Genomic DNA, 26078 nt, shown 5'->3' with positions numbered 1-26078 from the left:
TCTTTTCCGCTGGTCAGGTACTCCTGTCCACTCTCAGCTGGTGCTCTGCATGCATTTCTGTGTCTGAAGGTGTCTTCCTGATGTATCTGTGGAGAGAGAAGTCCATGGTATACTCTTTTACAGTTATCTCAGCACATTAATACACAGAGTGATAGAAGCATCTCTGAACTGAGGTGGCTCCAGGTGGATGCCTAGATAACTTCAGGGTGAGGGCTGGCCATCAAAAAGAACAATCACACAATTAGAGGGTTGGAACTTTAGGCAGCTTGACCTCTGGAGAGGGCAGGGGTGCTGGAGATTGAGTTCATCATACAGCCAATGATTTAATCAACCATGTCCAGTAAAGAAACCCTAATAATAACTCTGGACCCAAGCTTGGAGGAGCTTCCTGGTTGGTGAACATAGTGATGTGCTGGGATTCCATGAGAAGAGGACACAGAGAAGTTCCATGCCCCCTCCCCCTGACCTTGCCCCATGTCTGTCTTGCATGTGGCCATTCCTAGTCTATATCCTTTATAATAAAACTGCAGTGGTGAGTATATCGCTTTTAGTGAGTTCAGTGAGTCGTTCTAGGAAATTCCTGAATGTGAAGGGCTCAGAGGAACCCCAAATTTACGACTGGTCTTCAGAAGGGAAGATGGCCTCTGAGACTTGGGGCTGGAATCTGAAGTGAGTGTAGTCTTCTGGAGGATCGAGCTCTGAAGCCCTTGGGGTTTATGCTAAATCTGGGTGTTAATATTAGTGTCAGAATTGAATTGCAGGACACCTAGTGGGTGTCAGAGAATTGGTGTCAGAATAGTAATAGTCTGAGAATCCTGTTGTTTGAATTCTTTTCACAGAGCACTATTTTCTATTATTCCAAGTGCAAAGCATTCCTTTCTTAGAAGAAACATTTCTCAAAAATTATTTAAGGTTCTTAAGACATTTTAGGAAATACACCTGAGTTATTGCATAAATACATTATATTATTAGATGACTTGATGATTTTTCTGATCTCAAATGAAATCAAATGCTAAACACGAAATACCAATTTTAGATTATTTTAAGAATTCTTCAAACTCCAATAGTTTAACATGAATGGAAATAACATTTACTGTTGTATAATATCTGCTTATAATATCAGAGTGGAATGGTTTTATGACATGTAACTCTAAAATAAAAATCACACATACTACTGCCTTTTTATGATGGTACCTATTTTTCATGATAGTACTTGGGTCATTTTTTTCTAAGCAAGACATACTTGTGACCAAAATGTATGGTGGGAAACAATAGATTCAAACACTAAGGTAATTTATTATTTATTCACACAATAAATGTTCATTGTTGGCTTTTTAAAGATAAGATAGAGAAGTGCCAATCAAAACTACAATGAAGCACACCTCATACCAGTCAGAACAGCCATCATCAAAAAGTCTACAAACAACAAGTGCTTGCGATGATGTGGAGAACAGGGGATCCCCCTACGCTGCCTGTGGGACTGTGAATTGGTGCAGCCACTATGGAGAAGGGTATGGACAGTCCTCAGAAAATCGAAGATAGAATCATTGTATGATCTAGCAGTCCTACTCCTGGGCATATATCTGGGCAAATTTATAATTCAAAAAGATACATGTGTGCCTGTATTCATAGCAGCACAAATGTCCACTGACAAATGAATAGATAAAGAGGTGATTTTAAATACACACACACTCATGCTCACACTCACACATACATATGCATGGGGCTTCCCTGGTGGCTCAGACAGTAAAGAATCTGCCTGCAATGCAGGAAACTAGAGTTTTATCCCTGGGTCAGAAAGATCCCCTGGAGAAGGGAATGGCTACCCTCTCTAGTAGTATTGCCTGGAGAATTCCATGGACAGAAGAGCCATAGGAGACTATAGTTCACGGGGTCACAGAGTTCAACACAACTAAATATATATATATATATATTTATATATTTAAGAGAGAGAGAGAGACCCACATATATATGCACACAATGTAATATTACTTAGCCATAGAAAGGATGAAATAATGCAATTTGCAGCTACATAGATACAATAGATGGACCTAGAGATTATCATACTAAGCAAAATAAGTCATAAATAGAAAGACAAATACCATGAGATGTCATTTATATCTAGAATCTAAAACGTGACAGAAATGATCTTATCTACAAAACAAACAGACACACAGGCATAGAGAGCAGACTTATGGTTGTCGGGGGGGAGGGGGGATGGGGGAGAGTTGGATTGGGAATTTGAGACTAGCAGATGCAAACTATTCTATATAGAATGAATAAAAAGCAGAGTTCTACTGTCTAGCACAAGGAACTATATTCAATATCCTTAATAAACATAATAGAAAAGAAGAAAAATAAGTAAATAAAACAAAATGTGTATGTATACACAGATAATTGGAACTGTATTATCTTAAACTCTCGATTTTTCTCTAAATACACCCTTGTATCAGTATAGCCAAAGCATTTGGATGAGAAAACCTGCTTGTAGTTTTGCAATAAATGTTGATCTAATCTGAAAAAAATAAAGATAAAATGAGGATACTTTAAAACAGAAATGGATGAGGTTTTTCACTCTAAATAAAGCCAGGAATTATGCTAAAAATAAGAGAATTACCTGAGACAATAAAAGCTCTAGATTACTCTGTGAAATATGTTAAGTGAAAATGCTGGCTATGATCACTGGTTAAATAGAAGTTTAAAGTCTTGAGATGGAAAGAGGGAATAAAGCTTGAGAATGTCTTTGATAAGAAAGGGATTTACATTTAGAAAGACAAACTACTTTTATTAGGATAATGACCATGAGAGTTCTTACCTAGGTGTAGAGTGAAGCTGATTTGTGAATCTTTATCCTAATTAGAAGTGGAGAAAAGCAGGAAGAGAGAGAGAATAGTGACCACGTCTCTCTCCTAAAGACAGTCTTAAGCAGTATACTTAGCTCATCTAGACAACTCAAATTTCTGGGAACAGCAACCATCTGACTTACTAAAAGTCAAATCTCTAGCTTGGAGATTTTTGCTGAACTCAAATTTTTAAGTGAAAGATGTGTGATTGGGAGATAATTTGTCACTCTGAAATGAGAGAGTTACAGCAAAAATTCCAATGCTTTGTTTACTTGAAAACTGTATTTTTATCATTCTTATTTAAAAATGGAAATATAGCTTATATACAATATTATGTTAATTTCAGATATACTATATAATGATTTGACATTGAGATGATCAATGCACACATTATGAGATGATCATCACAATAAGCCTAGTAATCATCTGTCCTCATACAAAGTTATTACTATATTATTGACCTTATTCTTTTATGCTATATATTACATCCTTGTGATCTGCTTATTGTATAACCTAAGGTTTGTACCTCTTAGCCATCCTCACCTACTTCCCTAATCCCCTTACCCTTCTCCCCTCAGACACCACCTATTTGTTCTCTGTACCTATAAGTCTGTTTTTGTTTTGTTTCTTAGATTTTACACATAAGTGAGATCACGCAGTATTTGTCTTTCTCTGTCTGACTTATTTTGCGTAGCATAATATCCTCTGCTGCTGCTGCTGCTAAGTTGCTTCAGTCATGTCCGACTCTGTGTGACCCCACAGCCCACCAGGCTCCCCCGTCCCTGGGATTCTCCAGGCAAGAACACTGGAGTGGGTTGCCATTTCCTTCTCCAATGCATAAAAGTGAAAAGTGAAAGTGAAGTCGCTCCGTCGTGTCCGACTCCTAGCGACCCTGTGGACTGCAGCCTACCAGGCTCCTCCATCCATGGAATTTTCCAGGCAAGAGTACTGGAGTAGGGTGCCATTGCCTTCTCCGATAATATCCCCTAGATTCATTCATATTATTACAAATGGCAAGACTTCATTTTTATGACTGAGTAATATTCTTGTGTGTGTGTGTGTGTGTACACACATACATACCATATTTTCTTTATCTATCTCTCTGTAGATGGGTAGGTACTTGGGTTGCTTCTGTATCTTGGCTATTGTAAATAGTGTTGCAATAAGCACTAGAGTGCATGTATTTCTTTGATTAGGGTTTTTGTTTTCTTCAGAGGAACACCCAGAGGTGAAATTGCTAGATTATATGGCCGTTCTATTTTTAATTCGGCAAAGAACTCACTACTGTTTTCCGTAGTTCCTGTACCAATTTACAATCTCACCACCAGTATACAAGAGTTCCCTTTTCTTCAAATCCTTGCCAGCACTTGCTATGTGTTGTCTTTTTGATGATAGCCATTCTAACAAGTGTGAAGTAGTACCTCATTGTGGTTTTGATACTTTACTTATTTTAAGGTTGACATTAGTTGGTTCTAGTCATGACTAAAATTTTTGGAGAAAGTAAAAAAGAGTACCCATAATTCCTTTCGTCAGAGCAAGGGCAAAGGAATTGCATAAGTGTGTATTAAGTTAAAGTATGTCCAAATTCTTTTTTCTGAGAAAGAAACAAAGCAGCCAAGAACTAGTACAAATGTTCAAATATGACAGGATAGAAAACATCAAGACCAAAACAATTACTCCTTTAGTCTCCTAGCATGCAAACATCACTGTAACAACTTGGAATGAGGACTGACCCCAAATTAAATGGAAATTAAGTGACTTTTTTCCAGGAAACTAGTTAAGAAATTAAAAGGAATGTAGAGAGTATAGTTATTAAAATAAAATTTAGTCAAAATTAATTATGTGTTTGAAAGAGAAAAGCGATTGTTTACAGATGTTCTAGTGGGGAGAAGGGGCCTCAGTTTATAGTGACCTGAAGCACACCAGATATTTTTTAAAGGAGAGAAAACCTATATAAAACAAAATGTTCACCAACTCCAGCCATAATTTAATGATTCTCAAGAAACAGAAGAAATGTATATTAATTGTCACTTTTTAAAGGCATTGAATAAAAATTGATTATTTGCAATTTATCTTAAAATGAGTCATCCAAAAAATCATGAATGTGTGTATATTTTGCTCAGTCTTGGTTGTGAGTTTATAGGTAATCACTGGACATTTCTTTCTACAATTCTTTGAAATTTTTTTATGAAAAAAGTCTAAAGTTCAGTTAACCATGCAAAAAGTATTTGAAAACAAATGTACAATGACTAAATAATTCACATACCCTATTTGTTGCTGTTTAGTTGCTAAGTCATGCCTAGCTCTTTTGTTACCCCATAGACTGTAGCCCACCAGGCTCCTCTGTTCATGAAATTTCCCAGGCAAGAATACTGCAGTGGGTTGCCATTTCCTTCTCTAGGGCATTTTCCCAACCCAGGGATCAAACTCATAGCTCCTGCATTGGCAGGTGGATTTTTACCACTGAGCCACCAGGGAAGCCCAAACACCCCATTACTGGTGCAAAAACAACCTGAATACCATTATGATCCTTCCTAAAACATGATTACAAGGTGCTAATAAAGACTACTTTCCACCTCAGGCTTATTATGAGAGTTTATATATTTTTATTACATATGAGAATTGAGCCCCCTGGGAAATAAGTAGAGCAAATACATTTTTACAGAAGTTAATTAAAATAAGGATATTTTGGTGGTTGTCTTTATACCAAAGACAATGGTATACAAATTTAAATACAATGAATACAAATTTAAAATCAATAGGTATGTGGCCAGCAGTGTGGAGGATATACACCTCTAGGGGATTTATACTTGGACAAGAAAAAGAGACTTCCACACAAAATAATTAGAAAGAATATAAAATATAGAACTAAGTTGAATATGTAGATTAAACTGTATTACAGATACACAAATATAAGGCATATCTGGAAGACAAAATAATGGTTCCCCACAAAGATCCCCACATCCTGATCTCCAAACCCTTGGGAATGTTTTACCTTCTATGGCAAAAGAAACTCTGTGGGTATGATTACATTAAAGATCTTGAGATGAAGAAATTATCCCAGATTATTCTGGCAGGCCAGCTGTAATCACAAAGGTCCTTATGAAAGAACAGAAAGAGAATCAGAGATGTGACAAAAGAAGCAGATATTGGGGACTTCCCTGGCAGTCCAGTGGTTAAAACTTCATCTTCCAATACAGGGGATGTGGGTTCTATCTCTGGGTAGGTAGCTAAGATCCCACACATGCTTTGGGGCTAAAAAAATAAAGCATGAAACAGAAGCAATATCATAACAAATTTTAAGAAAAAAGTCTTTTAAAACTGGTCCACATCAAAAGAAAATGTTAAAAAAAAAAAAAAAGAAGCAGATGTTGGAATGATGTGGGGAGACAAGCCAAAGAATGTGGCAGCCTCTAGAAACTAGAAAAGGCAAAAAATGGATTCTTCCCTAGAATCTCTATAAAGAATACAGACTTAACATCTCATTTTAGATTTCTTCCAGAACTGTAAATAACAGATTTCTGATATTTTAAGCCACCAAATCCATAGTAATTTGTTACAGCAGCAACAGGAAACTAATTAAAACATATTATAAATGGGAATGCTGCAGTGGTCAAGAAGAAGAGAGATTAATATTTATCAAATAAAGAGAGCTTCATGTGGGAGATGAGGTATTTGAAAGGATCTAAAGGCTATGTCAGTTGGGATTGTCTGTCTGCATATAAAAGAAAGCTATTACAGTGATACAAACAAATAGAGCCACTTACTGTTTTCACAACACAGAGTCTGAAAGTGGGCAAGCAAGACTGATTACAGCAAATCCATGATGTCAAGTCTTTGAGATCATTTTAATTTTTGACTTCTCCATTCTTAACATATGACTTTCAGCCTTATGGTTGCCTTATAGCCACAAGATGGCTGCTCCATCTCCAGCCTAACATCTTCATCCTCGACAGGAAGAAGAAAGCAACAAAGAGGGGAAAGGTGGTATCTACATCAAGAAAGCAAAAATTTACTGGAAATCTTTAGCAGATAAGCCAGAACTGTGTCATCTAACCATTTCTGCCAGGCTTCTCTGTTCATGGAATTCTCCAGGCCAGAATACTAGAGTGGGTACACATTCCCTTCTTCGAGGGATCTTTTCAACCAAAGGATCGAACCCAGGTCTCCCACAGTGCAGGAGGATACTTTACCATCTGAGCCACCAGGGAAGACCTAGTCCTAAAAAAAGCTGACAAAATGTAAAATAAATAGAACTAGTATTCTGCTACTAATGAAGAAGAGGCTAATGCATATTAGGTAGGAAAGTAGAGGCATCTGAAGAAAGGACCTACAAGTTGTAAACAGAAGCCAAGATGGCATTCTAAACAAGACAGTGCATCACAGACTCAGACAGAAGTAAACTTTGAAGCAGATGAGAAAGAAGCCCGTTATCACTGTTCTCTAATACATGATTTTCCTTCTTGGCACTGTTTTCAAGTCCATTAATTTCCTATAAGTACCTTTACTCTGTGATACTGAATGTCAACAAGAAGGCGCCTTCACTTTCTACTCCCCCACCATATCAAAATTCACTGCTCAAAGGAAATTTCCAGGATTCTTTTTCCTCCTCAATTTTCTGTCAGTCAAGAGGAAAATTTCCTTTACTTTTCCCCTATCTGATTGTTAAGATGATGCCAACAGAGGCATGAAAAGAATGTGTGCGCTGGAGCTTGCCACCTCGTGTTGTTTGGAACTCCTGTGCCATCACTCCAACAGCCCAAGTCAGACTCTGGAGGAAGACATACAGTGTTAACACTTAGCTACTCCCCAACACCCTGGCTGAAATCCCTGATACATGAGCAAGGCCATTCCAGAACATCCACTCCAGCTCAGCCAGCCTTGACCAAAAGAACTGACCAGCAACCCACAGAATCCCAAGGAATAATAAATGTGTGCTGCTTTAAGTCACTAAGTTTGGGGATCATTTTTATGGCCCGAAAATACTGACTGATGCTCATAACAGTGAAGAGTATCATTTCCCTGGCCTTGTTCTGTGGATTGTACAGTGGGGTTAAGGAAGAGAAGTACAACATCACAGGATTTAGGTGTTTGGATCCCAGGCCAAATACAACCACTCAATCCATACACTTACAACTATGAGCAAAGTTAATGGGAGAAAATATTGGCTAAATAAAATGGAGCCAAATTGCGTGTATGCATGCTTCAGTTCAGTTCAGTTCAGTCACTCAGTTGTGTCCGAATCTTTGCAACCCCATGGATGACAGCACACCAGGCCTCCCTGTTCCACCGACTCCCGGAGTTTACTCAAACTCATGTCCATTAAGTTGGTGATGCTATCCAACCATCTCATCCTCTGTCATCCCCTTCTCCTCCCACCTTCAATCTTTCCCAGCATCAGGGTCTTTACAAATGAGTCAGAGTCAGTTCTTCGCATCAGGTGGCCAAAGTATTGGAGTTTCAGCTTCAGTATTAGTCCTTGCACTGAATATTCAGGTCTGATTTCCTTTAGAATGGACTGGTTGGATCTCCTTGCTGTCCTAGGGACTCTCAAGAGTCTTCTCCAACACTACAGTTCAAAAGCATCAATTCTTCAGCACTCAGCTTTCTTAGTGGTCCAACTATACATCCATACATGACTACTGGAAAAACCATAGCTTTGACTAGACGGACCTTTGTTGGCAAAGTAATGTCTCTGCTTTTTAATATGCTGTCTAGGTTGGTCATAACTTTTCTTCCAAGGAGCAAGTGTTTTTTAATTCCATGGCTGCAGTCACCATCTGCAGTAATTTTGGAGCCCAAAAAAATGAAGTCTGTCACTTTTTACATTGTTTCCCCATCTATTTGCCATGAAATTATGGGACCAGATACCATGATATTAGTTTTATGAATGTTGAGTTTTAAGCCAACTTTTTCACTCTTCTCTTTCACTTTCATCAAGAGACTCTTCAGTTCCTCTTTGCTTTCTGCCATATGGGTGGTGTCTTCTGCATGTCTGAGATTATTGATATTTCTCCCAGAAATCTTGATTCTAGCTTGTGCTTCATCCATGCCAGGGTTTCTCATGATGTACTCTGCATATAAGTTAAATAAGCAGGGTGACAATATACAGCCTTGACGTATTCCTTTCCCTGTTTGGAACCAGTCTGTTGTTCCATGTCCAGTTCTAACTGTTGCTGCCTATCTTGCATACAGATTTCTCAGGAGGCAGGTCAAGTGGTCTGGTATTCTGATCTCTTTCAGAATTTTCCAGTTTGGTATGATCCACACAGTAAAAGACTTTAGCATAGTCAATGATGCAGAAGTAGATGTTCTTCTGGGACTCTCTTGCTTTTTCGATGATCCAACAGATGTTGGCAATTTGATCACTGGTTCCTCTGCCTTTTCTTAATCCAGCTTGAACATCTGAAAGTTCATGGTTCACGTACGGTTAAAGCCTGGCTTGGGGAATTTTGAGCATTACTTTGTTAGCATGTGAGATGAGTGCAATTGTGCGGTAGTTTGAGCATTCTTTGGCATTGCCTTTCTTTGGGATTGGAATGAAAATTGACCTTTTCCAAATTGCATGTATGCATGCTTAGTCACTCAGTAATGTCCAATTCTTTGCAAACCTTTGGACTGTAGCCTGCCAGGCTCCTCTATCCATGGGATTTTTCAGGCAAGAATACTGGAGTGGGTTGCCATTTCCTCCTCCAGTGAATCCTTCTGACCCAGGGATTGAACCTATGTCTCCTGTGTCTCCAGCATTGCAAGTGGATTCTTTACCCACTGAGCCATCAGGGAAGCCCTGGAGCCAAATTATGGAGATATTATGAAGAGTTTGTCATTTAAGAAAGACAGGAAAAAGACACAATAAAAAGAGTATTCGAAGAAGATACATCTACTGAGGCCCTTTAGGGTATATTGGCAGAACTATAAACTACAAGCAAGGAAGCCATTATGACATTGTCATCATAATTCAGACATGACAGGAGGCAGTGATCAAGACCATCCCCAAGAAAAAGAAATGCAAAAAGGCAAAATGGTTGTCTGAGGAATCCTTACAAATAGCTGAGAAAAAAGTGAAAGGCAAAGGAGAAAAGAAAGATATACCCATCTGAATGCAGAATTCCAAAGAATAGCAAGGAGAGATAAGAAAGCCTCAGTGATAAATGCAAAGAAATACAGGAAAACAATAGAATGGGAAAGACTAGAGATTGCTTCAAGAAAATTAGATACCGAGGGAACATTTCACGCAAAGATGGGCACAATAAAGGACAGAAATGGTATGGACCTAACAGAAGCAGAAGATATTAAGAAGAGGTAGTAAGAATACACAGAAGAACTATACAAAAAATATCTTAATGACCCAGATAACCATGATGGTGTGATCACTCACCTAGAACCAGACATCCTGGAATGTGAAGTCAAGTGGGCCTCAGGAATCATCACTACGAACAAAAGCTAGTGGAGGTGATGGAACTCCATTGGAGCTATTTCAAATCCTGAAAGATGATGCTGTTAAAATATCTGCACTCAATATGCCAGCAAATTTGGAAAACTCAGCAGTGGCCACAGGACTGGAAAAGGTCAGCTTTCATTCCAATTCCCAAGAAAAGCAATGCCAAAGAATTCAAACTACCACACTATTGCACTCTTCTCACACACCAGTAAAGTAATGCTCAAAATTCTCCAAGCTAGGCTTCAACAGTACATGAACCGAGAACTTCCAGATGTACAAACTGGATTTAGACAAGGCAGAGGAACCAGACATCAAATTGCCAATATCCACTGGATCATAGAAAAAGTGAGAGAGTTCCAGAAAAACATCTACTTCTGCTTCATTGACTACACAAAAGGCTTTGACTGTGTGGATCACACCAAACTCTGGATAATTCTTAAAGAGATGGGAATACCAGACCACCTGACCTGCCTCCTGAGAAATCTGTATGCAGGTCAAGAAGCAGCAGTTAGAACCAGACATGGAACAACAGACTGACTCCAAATTGGGAAAGGAATATGTCAAGGCTGTATATTGTCACCCTATTCATTTAATTTATATGCAGAGTACATCATGCGAAATGCCAGGCTGGATTAAGCTCAAACTGGAATCAAGATTGCTAGGAGAAATATCAGTAACCTCAGATATGCAGATGACACCACCCTTATGGCAGAAAGCGAAGAGGAACTAAAGAGTCTCTTGATGAAAGTGAAAGAATAGAGTGAAAAAGCTGACTTAAAACTCAGCATTCCTAAAACTAAGATCATGACATCCAGTCCTATGGCAAATAGATGGGAAAACAACGGACTTTATTTTCTTGGGCTCCAAAATCACTGCAGATGGTGACTTCAGCCATGGAATTAAAGACACTTGCTCCTTGGAAGAAAAGTTATGACCAACCTAGACAGCATATTAAAAAGCAGAGACATTATTTTGCCGACAAAGGCCCACCTAGTCAAAGCTATGGTTTTTCCAGTAGTTATGTATGGATGTGAAAGCTGGACCACTAAGAAAGCTGAGCGCTGAAGAATTGATGCTTTTGAACTATTGTGTTGGAGAAGACTCTTGAGAATCCCTTGGACTTCAAGGAGATCAAATCAGTCAATCCTAAAAGAAATCAGTCCTAAATATTCACTGGAAGAACTGATGCTAAAGCTGAAGCTCCAATACTTTGGCCACCTGATGCGAACAGCTGGCTCACTGGAATGACCCTGATGCTGGGAAAGATTGAAGGCAGGTGGAGAAGGGGACGATAGAGGATGAGATAGTTGGAGGGCATCACCAACTTGATGGACATGAGTTTGAGTGAACTCCAGGAGTTGGTGATGAACAGGAAAGCCTGGCGTGCTGCAGTCCATGGGGTCACAAATAGTCAGACACAACTGAGCGACTGAACTCCGAAAATTAAAGCAAGATGCAGAACTCTCAACAAATCTTATATTTATATCACTATATATGTAATTATAGCAGAGACGGGCTGGCTGTTTACCAATTTTGTTTCTCTTTACTCCTGGACTTAACAGCCAGTCTACATTTCCCAGACTTATTTGCAATTAGGTATAGCCATGTGGCTGAGTTCTGACCAATGTAATGAGAGCAAAAGCAATCTATTCCACTTGCAAATCTGACTCAGAAAAACTGTCTGTGGGAGTCTTTGCTACTTTCTATCTTTCCTTATCTACAGGCTGAATGGACAGGATTCTAAGAATATTCCACAAGACTGAGGTGACTAGGTTTCCAAACAACCATATGGTACCCCCTCCACTAAGTAGAAAAGTAGAAATATCTGCTATGGACTTTACTGGGCAAGAATTAACCTTTTATTCTGTCAAGCCACTGAGATATGGTGGTTTGTTTGATGTAGCATCTAGCATTTCTTACCCTGGGTAATTTGACTATGTAACTTCAAATCTAATGATTCACAATATTTTAACAAAAAATGCTATATTTCAGAGCACAGTGAATAGGAAACAGGCTTGGTAAACAGGGAATTTTCATGGAGTGTAATAAACACAATCTGAGGCTTATAAAAATGGAACTCATAGCCCAATATTGGAAGGGCTTATCTTATTAATAAAGAGCAAATACACAAGAAAGGAGGCAGAGAAATGGCAACACTCCAGAGTAAATCAGTAAAGTGCTGTCTTGGAATCCAGGATTCTGATAATACATGCAAATTAGAAAGTATTTAGTTAGAGATAAAAATAGAAAGAGCACAAATTAAATGGTTGTGGGCATGCTCCATAGAGCACAAAGCTAGATGAAAGTCACTCTTTTTTTAAAAGAGATAAAAAATTCAGGGTAGAGTTCAATTGTACCAATGACATCAACAGCTTCTAAAAATTCCCTTCTGCTGAAAATCAAGTATCAGATTCAATCTCTCTTTGCCCTGCTGATAATTTCATCTCTTGGAAGCCACAGAAAGCAACAAAAGGAACCGATGTTACAGACCTTATTCTGACAAATAAGGAAAATGTGGTTGGTGATTGGATATGGCAGGAAGTGACCACGTCATTTTGGAGTGTTTCATATCTCTGAGGTACGCCTGCAGGCATCACCATCCACGCAGCTTTCAGGTCTTTGATAGTAGCATTAATCCCTACAGTTCCTCTAGGGATTCAATATTACTTTCAGTTCACAAATTTGTCGTTTCTACTATACTAAACTACACATCAGAGTGAATATTTCGCTAGTGTCTTAACACATCTGTTCCAAATAACATCCTAGGGAAATAACCACAAGACTCTGTGGATCCAGGGAGCCCACTATGATGAAGACTTGGGTAAACTCCATTTAACAGCTGCATCAGTCAAAATGGTCTAGGTTATGCAGCAACAGCAAATAACCACAAATATGGGTGTCTTAGAAAAACAAAGCATAATTACTTATTTTCCATAGCATCATTGATTAGTTATGACTATATCCCACAGTGCTTCACTCCAGGACTCAGGCTAGTAGCTGCTCTCTGGAGCACTGCCTACTTTATGAGACAGGGAAAAGAAACATGCAAAACAAAAAAAAATTGTGTCTGTGTCTTAAAGAGTGGCATATGTCATTCCTGCCTGCATTTCATAGTCAGAGCAAATCTACAGCCACTCTGGAGTTTTTCATGCTATAATTCTGCCATCTTGAAGGACTGCAGGGAGAGAAAATGGAGTATTTGGCAAATAGTAATAAAATATACTACATCATTTGACCTGCATGGATTGCCATGCTAACCGGTAAGAACATCATGGCATTTTTCATGGTTCTTTCATTCAAAGAACCCTAGGAAGCAGTGTCATCTCAGAGGCAGTATACAGAAGTCCCAGAAATGTCTGGGGATTTTTCTGCAGATGACTTACAATGTATGATTGTAGCTATGTCACAGGATTCTTCCTCCAGGAGATAGGCCTTTCCTTCTATTCATGGGGTTCAATATTTGAGAACTTGCTCAGACTGGTTTCTCAGACCTGAGAAGGAGAATATATAGCATTAACTCCTCATGGTGATAAACATTAAGCCTCCAATCACAGACCTAGAACTTTTATATTTTATATATAAAGTAAAACATCGTCACATAAAAGTAAAGCTGCCTATCTGTTTTAGTCTTAGGGACACCACGATCACTTGGCCATATTCAGAAATGTCTGTAATTAAACCATTCTAATTATCACTATTCAGCTTATCTTGGCTTGGCAGTATCTACTTGGACCATCACTCTGAGATCCATCATTCACATTTAAATCAAAGAGCCTATTTCTATGCCAGTATCTTCAGCTGGAAAGACTGATGCTGAAACTGAAGCTCCAATACTTTGGCCACCTGATGCGAAAAGCTAACTCATTGGAAAAGACCCTGATTCTGGGAAAGATTGAAAGCAAAAGGAAAAGAGGGCAGCAGAGGATGAGATGGTTAGACAGCATCACCAACTTAATGGACATAAATTTGAGCAAACTCCAGGAAATAGTACAGGACAAAAAAGCCTAGCGTGCTTTAGTATCTGGGGTCACAAAGAGTCAGACACAACTTAGCGACTGAACAACAATAACGTCTTCAGCTCTCAGCCCCAGGCTTTAAGGACAGCCAGTAAAGAACTTTCCAAGAAAGCTGGTGCTCCTGTGGCCAATGTCTTACCTCAAGTTTTGATAAAGGCAGTATTCTCTACAAGGATGTATTAGCTTTTTAGGGCTGTCATTAAATAATACCACCAATGGGGTGACTTAACAGAAATTTATTTCCCATGGTTCTGAAGGCTGGAAGTCCAAGACCTTGGTCCCTCTCCTTGCCTTGCAGATGCCTGCCTTCTCTCTATGTCTACACATTGCCTTTACTCTGCACTCATTCTTCCCTGATATCTCTTCCTCTTAGAAGAACATCAGTCATATTGGATTAGGGCCCCACTCTTAAGACTTTGTTTAACCTTAACTGTCTCTTTAAAGTCCCTGCCTCTAAATACGGACACATTATTAGTTAGGGGTTCATGAATTTTGGAGTGACACAATGCAGTCCATAACACACTCTTTCCTATTATGTTTTAACTTTCACATAGTAGACTTTGTAAAGTAGTGAATTCACTTGTTTTACAATTATTCAGTGTGTAAAAAAATGAACTTTTGGCCTGGTTTTTGGTTACTTTGGTCCTGTAATTCTAAAAGATAACATTTCTATGACTGAGGGCAGTCATAGAAATATTCTGGTTTTCTGAGGATGTCTTAAGCAGACATTTTTAAACCCTGAGATCATTTCTTTCAGTAATCTCTCCAGTGCCCTCAGAAATATCTGTGGTTTCCACTCCAACGATATTCACATATTGCAGCAGTTACTTGGTCTTCCAAAACTGTACTTTTACTATTAGGCAATTCATTCTATTCAATACAGGTGATAATTTATATAACTATTTGATCATTAATTGATATCACTACTAAGTAGGTCATCACTGTTTCAAAGATAGCAACTCCAATAACAAAGCTTAGATTCCTATTTTTGAAGGTCTTTTTCTTGGAGCCACTCTTGTTAAGTGTTCAGTGAAGACAAAAATCTATTATAGGTAGTCTAAGCAGGAAATGATCTAATATTGTGATCTCACACTGTTGAAAGGTCTAAAGAGGTGAGTTGGAGCTACGCATCAATCAGGAAACCACATAAATCTGCCAATGAAGCTGCAACTGCTAGATCTAATAGTGAATGCGAGAAGGCCACTTGCAGAAGCTCATGTTAATTTGCCACCACTTCTGATGGAAGAAGAAAAACCCTTTCTCACGTTCTCCTTCCAAATGTTATATGGGCACCTTTCATTAGGCTACACTAAACAAGAACTGGAGAAGGCAATGGCACCCCACTCCAGTACTCTTGCCTGGAAAATCCCATGGACGGAGGAGCCTGGTAGGCTGCAGTCCATGGGGTCGCTGAGGGTCGGACGCGACTGAGCGACTTCACTTTCACTTTTCACTTTCATGCATTGGAGAAGGAAATGGCAACCCACTCCGGTGTTCTTGCCTGGAGAATCCCAGGAAAGGGGGAGCCTGGTGGGCTGCCGTCTATGGGGTCGCACAGAGTCGGACACGACTGAAGCGACTTAGCAGCAATCAAGAACTGTTGCAAAGAATTCTGGGAAATGTAGTTCTCAGGCTTCTGGTCTGTATCCTACAGGGAGAGAATGGTACTGAAAGCTGATAGACATATATCTGGCACATATATCTTTCCAGAATCTTTTGGAGTATATGCCCCACAAAAATGAAAGATTAAATTAAAAAAAAAAAAAAAGAGGAGACAGTAAGATCCTAAAAACAGAAAATTCAGGACAGAAGAGAGGCAAAGAATTTTCCAAGATAATGGAAACAGGAAGTCCTGGGATGACAGCTGTGTTAGCTGCCTATAGAGCAGCCAGCCCAGATTAGAACAGGAGGATATAGGAATTTAACAAAGGACTCCAAGAAAAACAAATGGAACTGATAGAATAGTTCGACTGTATTCAGAGGATTTGTACAGTTCTGTTGGAGAGATAAGAAAGAATTAGGCATAGATATAGGTACATAATACCTTCCCTGGCTTCCCTGGTGGCTCAGAGGTTAAAGCCTCTGCCTGGAATGCAGGAGACCCGGGTTCGATCCCTGGGTCATGAAGATCCCCTGGAGAAGGAAATGGCAACCCACTCCAGTACTCTTGCCTGGAGAATCCCATGGAGGGAGGAGCCTGGTAGGCTACAGTCCATGGGGTCGCAAAGAGTCGGACATGACTGAGCGACTTCACTTCACTATAGGTACATAAAAATCTAAACAAATAAAAAAGCAAGGCAATAGTTAACTCCAGGAAAAAACTGTAAAGTGCACTACTTGGTTTAATGAACAATGTTTACAGTCACAAACTATAAATACTAAATATTAGTTTAATCAAAACTGTATATATAATTATGTTGGAAGGAGGGGAGGGAAGGAAAGTCAAAGTGTGATAAAAAAGTTAAATTCTTACTTTCTGTGATAAGATGTATAGGTTAGTTCTAAAATGGATACATCTATAAATAGTAATATGATCATATTAATTTTAGAGTTGGAGGTACATATTAAAAGAATTAGCTAAAAGATGTAAAAGTAGTTCATTCTCAGAACTGATTTGTAGGGATGAGGAAGAATAGAAATGAGTCTGTTGTTTTTTTGTTAAGAACCTCAAAGAATTATTTGATTGCTTAAACTACACACGTGCATGCATTAGTTAGTTATAAAATACAATAATTTTTTTAAAAGTCTGAACGAGAGATAAGGAAATGAAGACACAAGGTGTAGCCCAGTGTCTCTCAAACTTTAATATACATACAAATTACCCAAAGTGAAGTCGCTCAGTCGTGTCCGACTCTTTGCGACCCCATGGACCGTAGCCTACCAGGCTCCTCCCTCCATGGGATTCTCCAGGCAAGAGTATTGGAATGGGTTGCCATTTCCTTCTCCAGGGGATCTTCATGACCCAGGGATCGAACCCGGGTCTCCTGCATTCCAGGCAGAGGCTTTAACCTCTGAGCCACCAGGGAAGCCAAATTACCCAGCAATCACGTAAAAGTGCAAATGCTGCTTCAGTAGATCGGGGTGGGATCTGAGAGTCTCCATTTATTTCAAGCTCCTGGTGCATGGACATACTTTGAGTAACAAAATTATATATTATTTTTTGTCTTAGGGAAAAGAAGAGAGAAAGAATTAGAAATACAAAGGATAAAATGAGGTTTTGATTGTGCGAGGTCCTACTGTACTGCTGCTATTTCTTTTTATTCCTTTCTTGCCTGAAAATAAATCATATACCGTTTCCTCTGTGGAACTTCCCCAGGTGGGTCAGAGGTAATGACAACCCTGTATGCAAGACAGCAAAAGAGACACAGATGTATAGAACAGTCTTTTGGACTCTGTGGGGGCGGGGGGGGCGATGATTTGGGAGAATGGCATTAAAACATGTATAATATCATATAAGAAATGAGTCTCCAGTCCAGGTTTGATGCAGGATACCGGAAGCCTGGGGCTGGTGCACTGGGATGACCCAGAGGCATGGTATGGGGAGGGAGGTGGGAGGGAGATTCAGGGTGGGGAACACATGTACACCTGTGGCGGATGCATGTTGATGTATAGCAAAACCAATACAATATTGTAAAGTAAAAAAAAAAAAAAGAGAGAGAGAGAACAACAAAAAAACATCTGCCTGCCAAACAGGAAACATGGGTTCAGTCCCTGGGTGGTGAAGATCTCCTGGAGAAGGGAATGGCAACCCACTCTAGTATTCTTGCCTGGGAAATCTCATGGGCAGAGGAGCCTGGTGGGTTATAGTCCACGGGGTCGAAAAGAGTTAAACACGACTTAGCAATTAAACAACGTTTTCCCTCTCCTAGTCCGAGTCTGAAGCAAAATTAATTATTTCCCAGGTTTGGAGCTCCCATAAAAATCTTTACCTCGAAGAGTCCATGTTTCATTGTATTGTTACAGTTGATGTCTTGTTTGCTTCCTACACTGAGGTGTGGGAAAATAAATCATGATCTTCCCCTTAAATCTGTGTAATCCTTGAATTTAGCATAGGTATTAGAAATTTCAAAGTTTAAATAAGTGCTTAATAGAAATAAATCACTAAGGAATGAATATAGTAACCAATTACAACCATTAGAACTGTTTGGAAGGTAAGTACTTGCTCATCGGTGACATTAGTTCTTTATATTTCATAGAAAAATGATGAACCCGTAATTCTCCTAATTCCATAATTCTATGCCCTGGATGTTATGAAATAAAAATAACATAAATATTTGAAATAATACTTCCAGTGGAGATATGTTATCATGCATTCATTAATTTATTCTGGGGAATATGTTTAGCTTTTAACATATCTAATTACAATTAATAATTTTAGTAATAGAAAAATATTCTTTTATATGATATGTTGTTATTTTAATCGCTAAGTCATGTCCAACTCTTTTCAACCCCATGTGGCTCACCAGGCTCCTCTGTCCTTGGGATTTCTCAGGCAAGAATACTGAAGTGGGTTGCCATTTTCCTCTCCAGTGGATCTTCCCAACCCAGGGATTGAACCCAGGTCTCCTGCATTGGCAGGCAGATTCTTTAACACTGAGCCACTTGGGAGTGAATGAGTGAATGAAAGTCGCTCAGTCATGTCTGACTCTTTGCAACCCCATGGACTAAACAATCCATGAAATTCTCTAGGCTAGAATACTGGAGCCTTTCCCTTCTCCAGGGGATCTTCCCAACCCGGGGATTGAACCCAGGTCTCCCACATTGCAGGCGGATTCTTTACCAGCTGAGCCACAAGTGAAGCCCTTAATAAATTGTCACTTAATGTGGTAAAAATATCCTCTAATAGGTTTTAGGTTTTAGCTGTCAAGGTCAGTTTAGTAAGATTTAGATCTCACAAACAAAACTGACCTCAACTTGGCAGCTTCTGCACCCTAAATTAGAGCACTGAAAAGAAAGTCAATACATGCTAATTAGGGTGATAACCAGCTGTTAGTAAATGGGCCTAGAGAGGGCACACTGCCAGCACCAATTTTTAAATAACAAGAAGTTCATTAAAATGATAAGGAAAGAGCACTGAGGGGCTGACACATAGTTTCAACTAGTCCTGGGAGGTGGGACCTACCAGCCTCAGGCTGAATGTATCATTCCAGATTCTGGATTTAAGGCTGCAAATGTCTTATGATGCAGCAGCTAATGATCCTAATTAGAAAAATAATTAAGAAAAGAAATAAAATAACAAGGGGAAGGAGCTGGGACAGCTGGTGGTTGGTCATCTGTCAAAATTCAGGTTCAATTTGTACTTCAGGTCTGGAAGGGAACCTACAGATCAGTTACTAGTCAGTGGTTTTTATGCCTGGGTGCACATTGGAATCCCTTGGATTCTTCAAAAAATGACTGATGCTTGAGTCCCACAGCCAGGAATTGTCGTTACTCGGTTCCTGCTGGGGTCTGGTACTCAGGGTCATTAATTTGCTCCAGATCACCCAGTTTTTAGTTAGTTGCAGGCTGGAGATGATCACTGTTGGTATCCAGGTGTGCATGTTTTCTCCCATCCAGCTTCTGCTGTACCCACCCCCTTATATGCTGCAGATGCAGTGGACAGCCTTATTCAGCATTTCGAGAATGTCTTTCACGGTGAAATCAAAAGCATACTCAAAGCCATGTGTGGCTCAGTCCAACTGGGAGAGACCATGTCAAAAGAGTTTTGTCTCTATGGGGTAGAAACTTGTCCGTTCCTCTTCATTCACATCACAGGCCAATCTTGCAGAAACCAGGAAGTTCTGAGTAAGGTCTGGGCAAATAAATAATAATTCTATAATTCCCAATTGGCCTGCTTCATCCTGTACCAAACAGCTGTTGTCTGTTTGCTGAATGTATGTGCCTGCCACCCCCCATCCCCCGGCACACACACACATACACACATAAACCATAACTCATATTCAGCTATAATCAGAGTTCTCTAAAGCCATTCACAGTTGGTCCTAAAATCCAAAATGATTTTATCATTGATGTAATGGCACTTACCTAAGAATATCAATACTGAATTGCATCTAACCCTGAGAAACACCTTGACAACTACATTGTGAAGAAATCTATTTGGCCAATAATTCTTAAGTATATTCGAAATGGACAAAAATGCATCATGGTAACCATGACAAGGAACCTGCTTCTCAACCTAGCATCAGAGAGCTTCTTGCTATACCTGACCTATCCAGCCAAGTGGACAGATGTCAGAAAAACCACACTGCAAAATTCGCTAAGATCTCATGTTTGCTTTTTAGTATATTAAAAAACAAAAAACAACTGACTCAACGTTTGGCAGAAACCAACACAATATTATAGAGCAATTATCCTTCAATTAAACATAAATAGTCTTCCCTGGTGACTCAGACGATAACGAATCTGCCTGCAATGAAGGAGACCTAGGTTCAATCCCTTAGTCGGGAAGATCCCCTGGAGAAGGAAATGGCAACGCACTCCAGTATTCTTGTCTGGAGAATCCCATGGAAAGAGGAGCCTGGCACACCACAGTCCCTGGGGTCACAAAGAATTGGACACGACTAAGGGACTAACACACACATACAATTGTAAAAACTATACTGACCATTAAGAGATCTAGAACTTAAGGCTTCTCTTGGCTTTGAAGCATTTTTGATATAAGTAGTTTTCATATATCAATGTATATCAGAATTACCTGGGTTATAGAAGCTAGGAGTGTGTATTTTTAAATTGATTTATTAATAGACTTGATTTTTTTAGAAGTCTTAGATTTACAACAAATTAAGGTGATAATACCGAGAGTTACATATACATGTGTTTCCCATATACACAACTTCCCCAATTAACGTCTTACACTAGTTTAGTACCTGTGTTACAATTGAAGAATCAATGCTGATACCTTATTATTAACTAATATCAATAGTTTATTCAGATTTCCTTAGTTTGTACCTAATTCCCTTCTTCTGTTTCAGGATACCACATTATGTATGTGGTTGTCATGGGTCTTTAGAGCCCTCTTAGCCGTGACAATTTCTTAGACTTGTTTTTGATGCCCTTGACAGTTTTGAGGCATCCTGGTCACGTATTTGGTAGGAAGGCCCTCTACTGGAATTTGTCTGATATTTTTTCTTGTGATTAAAGGTGGGTTATGAGTTTGGGGAGGAGAATCACAGAGGGGAAGTTCCATTTTCATTATAGCGTATCAAGGGACATACAATCAACATGATTTATGGCTGCTGCTGACCTTTGTCATCTGCCGAGATAGTGTCTGTCAGGTTTCTCTAGTGAACAGTTACCTTTTTTTCCCCTTTCCACATTGCACTCCTTTGAAGGAAGTCACTTTGGGCAGCCTGTAAGGAAGGAGTAGGGGTTAATGCCCCCCTCCTTCACGATGAAGGATTCATAGTTTATTTGGAGTTCGTCTGGGTGGGAAATTTGTCCCTCCCCAATTTATTCAATTATTTATATCAGTATGGACCTGTTGACATTCATTTTAATCTATTTTATACTGGATTATAATGTAAAGGCACTTTATTTTGTTGCTAAAATGTTCAAGCTTTGGCATTTGGGAGCTCTTTTAATTGGCTTCTGTGCACATTTAACATACCCCTTCTGTGTGTGTGTGTACATATCTATAAATATTTCTATATTAACCATTTGTATCAGTGTGAACATGAGTTTTTACAAGAGCTTCCAATTCTAATCCATTACCATATGGGTCATTCTCTCCCTTTTCTGAAATCTCCCACTCTTAACAGGAAGATACTTGGAACCCACCACAGACCATTCATTTACTTAGCTGATTCCAACATGCATGTACAGCAGTATCAGAATTGTTAACACTTAGCCTCCATGAGAAACAACTTCTTTGACTGGAATACACATATGCACGCCATTTTGCCTTTGGTCTTACAGACTCCATCCATTTCCAAAGTAACCTAAATCAAGATCTTTTCCCTCATTCCTTCAGTGAGAGCATTTCACAGGCTTGTGATACAGTTAGATTCTCTTGTCAAAGTCTGCAGTCTTTCCTGGATCCCCGGACCTCCTAAAGGGTCTTTCTATTTGCATATATTAAGGTTCACCTTTTGTGTTATAAAGCTGTTACAGGCTTTGACAAATGCATAATATCATGCATAAATCATTACTGTATCCGACAGAATAGTTTCATCACCCTAAACATCCCCTGTGCTCCACCTATTCATCCTTTCCTCCCACCCCCCAAGCCCTTGACACCACCGATCTTACATACTGTCTATATAGGTCTGCCTTTTCTAGAATATCAAATAATTGAAATCATGTAATATGTAACCTTTTTAGATGGGCTTCTTTCACTTGGCAATATACATTTAAGGTTTCTCCATGTCTGCTCATAGCGTGATGGCACACTTCTTTTTATTGCTGACTAATACTCCATTGTATGGTTATATCACAGCTTGTTCATCCAGTCACCTATTAAAAGACATCTTGGTTGCTTTCAGTTTTGGGGAATTACAATTAAAGTTGCTGTAAACATCTTTGTGCAGATTTTATATGCATATACATTTTTGGCTCAGTTGAGTAAATACCTAGGAGTGTGATTGCTAGATCATACACTAGGACCATATTTAGCTATGTAAGAAACTGCCAAACTGCTTTCCAAAGTGACTGTACATTTTGTATTGCCATCAGCAGTGAATGAGGATTCCTGCTGCTTTGCATCCCCATCAGCATTTGGCATCATCAGGTGTTGTGTTTTTTTGTTTTTTTTTTAAAGTTCTGTTATAGTGATATCTCCTTGTTGTTAGAAATTGCAGTTCCCTAACAATGAGTGATATTGTAGAGCATTTTTTCACATGTTTCTTTGCCATCTGTACCTCTTCTTAGGTAGTGTCTGGGAATGTATGTGTTTTTTAACAAGATTTTTCAGTGGTTCGGATGAAGACCACAGTTATAGGGCCTTCATTCATTTGCCACCCATCGTTTGCCACTCACCTTGACTTAATTCTTTGTCCCCATTATAGTCATCCTAGATAACAACAGGGATATGTTTCCTTTTAACTGATTTCACAGCTAAACATGTTTTGTCTTTGACATTTCATCACTTACCTGAAAAGTGATCTCTACCCTAAGGCCTGAGATGGAGGTCAACGTGAAGGTGCTTGTGCCTGCAGATGGCTTCTTGGTTCATACTTGCTACTTAGAGACGCACTAATTTCTATACTTTGACAACTTTGTGCCCATGGGCCATCTTCACCCAGTCCCCCCACCCAGGACCCTCTCAGGTGGGGATATCTGGAACTATAGTTCTCAGTTCACAATTCAGGACACACGCTCTTTCTGTGGAGATGTAACGAAATGTGTAAGCCCATTTGTAAACAGTGTGACACACAATTTAAAATAAGGCTTAAAATTTAAGAATAAGCAGGTAGCTTCTCTTCTTACACTATAAACATCAATTCTTAAACAATGACCACTGAATCAACACTGTTTCTATTTTTTATTTGAAGAAGAAACTTTCTACTTTCTCTGCAGTCAGCAGTCAGAGCCTGTGTAAACCAAACTTCCTGGAGACTTACCATTTCATACTGTGTTTTCAGGAGCATCAGAGACATTATCATCTTTGTAGAAAAGGGGTCCTTCATCTCTTTACCTCTCCTAATCCATAACAGGGTGTTCTTACACCTGCCCATATCCTGTCACAGAGACTTAACAGTTTGTTTTATATTCTCTATTTACTCTCTTTAAACAGTGACGTTGTTTGCTAAGTTGCTTCAGTTGTGTCTCACTTTTTGTGACCCTATGGACTGTACCCCACAAGGGTCCTCTGTCCATGGGATTCTCCAGGCAAGAATACTAGAGTGGGTTGCTGTGCCCTCCTCCAGAGGATCTTCCTGACCTAGGGATTGAATCCACATCTCTTATGTCTCCTACATTGGCAGGCAAATTCTTTACCACTAGCTCCATTTGGTCAGGACAGATCAAAATAACAACAACAGTTTGCATAACAAAACAATTATGCACTCCTTAACATTTGCCATTTCCTTCCACCGCCCAAAAGGGAAGCTTTGCATTCTTAGAGGTCAAGTTCCTACTCTTCCAGTTACCATTCCCCATGATTTGAAGTTCTGTGCAGCCTTGAGAATTTTTGCATATAATTCCACAAAATTATCCAGTAATTAGCTCTACGACATCCTCCTAAGGGCTTTCCTGGTGCCTCAGTGGTAAAGAATCTGCCTGCCAAGGCAGGAAATGTGGGTTTGATCCCTGGGTGGGGAAGATCCCCTGGAGAAGGAAATGGCAATTCACTCCAGTATTCTTGTCTGAGAAATCCTGACAGAGGAGCCTGGTGGGCTACAGTCCACAGGGTCCCAAAGAGTCGGACATGACTAAACAATAACAACATCCTCCTAAAGCCACCCCTGAGTGGCTGTTTTTTTTTCCAGTTTTGAACAGTTAATTCCTTAATTTTTTTTTAAATTTCTCCAAAATTGTAAACATGTTTACAGTACAGCCATGTGTAAAGGGTTACAACATAGTTTCTTCACAAGGCTTAAAGATTCCAGCAAAGAAAAGCAAGGTTGTATCTACTGCCTCACCCTAAAAAACATAAGCCATCTTCTTTCTGTATTAATTGTCATCTGCCTTGGTTTATGTAGAACTCCATTTAAACAGGAACTATATTTATCTACATGCTCTGTATTATGTATTCTGCTGGTATAATAACTCTCAGAGCTGTATACCTGTCAAATTATGGCAATTGGTTATTTTTGGTACAGTGCTGACTTAAGCTATGACCTTCCTCAAGTCACATAGATTTCTCTCTTTTTCAAGTTTCTCCTGTAAAAATACTGACCTACTTATATAGAAACACTGTGAGGATTAACTAAGAAATTGTTCTGAAAATGCCAGGGCCTGTAAATATTGTTATTAATGTGCTAAATTATAGATATATATAACGAAGGAAGCATTTGCTTTTTAATTTCAAAAAAAGGACCCTCCAGCTTGAATAGTTTAATAGTTACCAGTATTTGCCAAGTGCAATGCTAGATTAAAAGAAAAAAAAAAACCATTTTGTTTTCCCCAAGACAGTGGCCAATACACACCAAGAATTTTTTCAGGTTTTTTGTGTTTGTCTGTCTGTTTTTTGTTTTTTTTTTTTAATGTTCACATCAAAGAATTTTCTAGAATCTAGGATTAGGAAGCGATCATAAAGATCACGGTATCAAGTCTCCTGCTCAAAGTAGTGCTATAATGTTCTTAAACCATTTCAAGATCTGGCCACCTAACCTCTTGGTAAAGTCTAGAAGAAAGCGCCACTTCACAGGGTGACCCTTTCAAGTGGGTGGAAGCTAGTTGTTAGAAACGTCATCCTTTAAGGAGATGAAATCTTCTTTCTTTGAATTCCTACTCTTTGGTGTGCCTCCTGGAGCTAAGCACAGCGTCTAATCACCCTTCTACAGGATAGCCTTTTAACTCCTTGATGACAGTTGTCAGAGCCACTCAAAGCTTTTTCCTTCTCCCAGGTCCCAGTTTCTTCTTTCATTCCTAATGTGACCTGACTTCCAGAACTGTCTCCTTCCTGTTTGCCCTCTCAAGACCCCCTTTCTCATGGTACTTTTCAAATGTAGTAGTGAGGACTGATGACAGAACTTACTAGAAGTAGCCTCCCGGTGGGACATATGGCTGGGGCCCACCTCTCTTCCTGCCCTCCCTCCAGCACCGGCACCCAGCTGCAGGCAGAGATAAGATGCTCTGCACCTGGTCCCCGCTTCACTTCCTGTCCCCCAGCCAAGGGCT

General features: G+C 39.4%; 1 protein-coding gene across 2 annotated transcripts in view; it reads right to left on the bottom strand.

Annotated features, from left to right (window-relative positions):
* The window catches only part of VAV3 (vav guanine nucleotide exchange factor 3), a 645240-nt gene that overhangs the window by 565490 nt on the left and 53672 nt on the right, over positions 1-26078 (bottom strand). For both annotated transcript variants that reach the window (XM_055584919.1, XM_055584920.1), the window contains exon 2: positions 13668-13775. The gene's annotated coding sequence lies outside the window, so the exon portion shown is untranslated. The remainder of the gene's footprint in view (positions 1-13667; positions 13776-26078) is intronic.

This window comes from Bubalus kerabau, chromosome 6, assembly GCF_029407905.1.
Source record: "Bubalus kerabau isolate K-KA32 ecotype Philippines breed swamp buffalo chromosome 6, PCC_UOA_SB_1v2, whole genome shotgun sequence".
Classification (NCBI taxonomy): Eukaryota; Metazoa; Chordata; class Mammalia; order Artiodactyla; family Bovidae; genus Bubalus; species Bubalus kerabau.
This window is presented reverse-complemented; position numbering and strand designations above follow the sequence as displayed.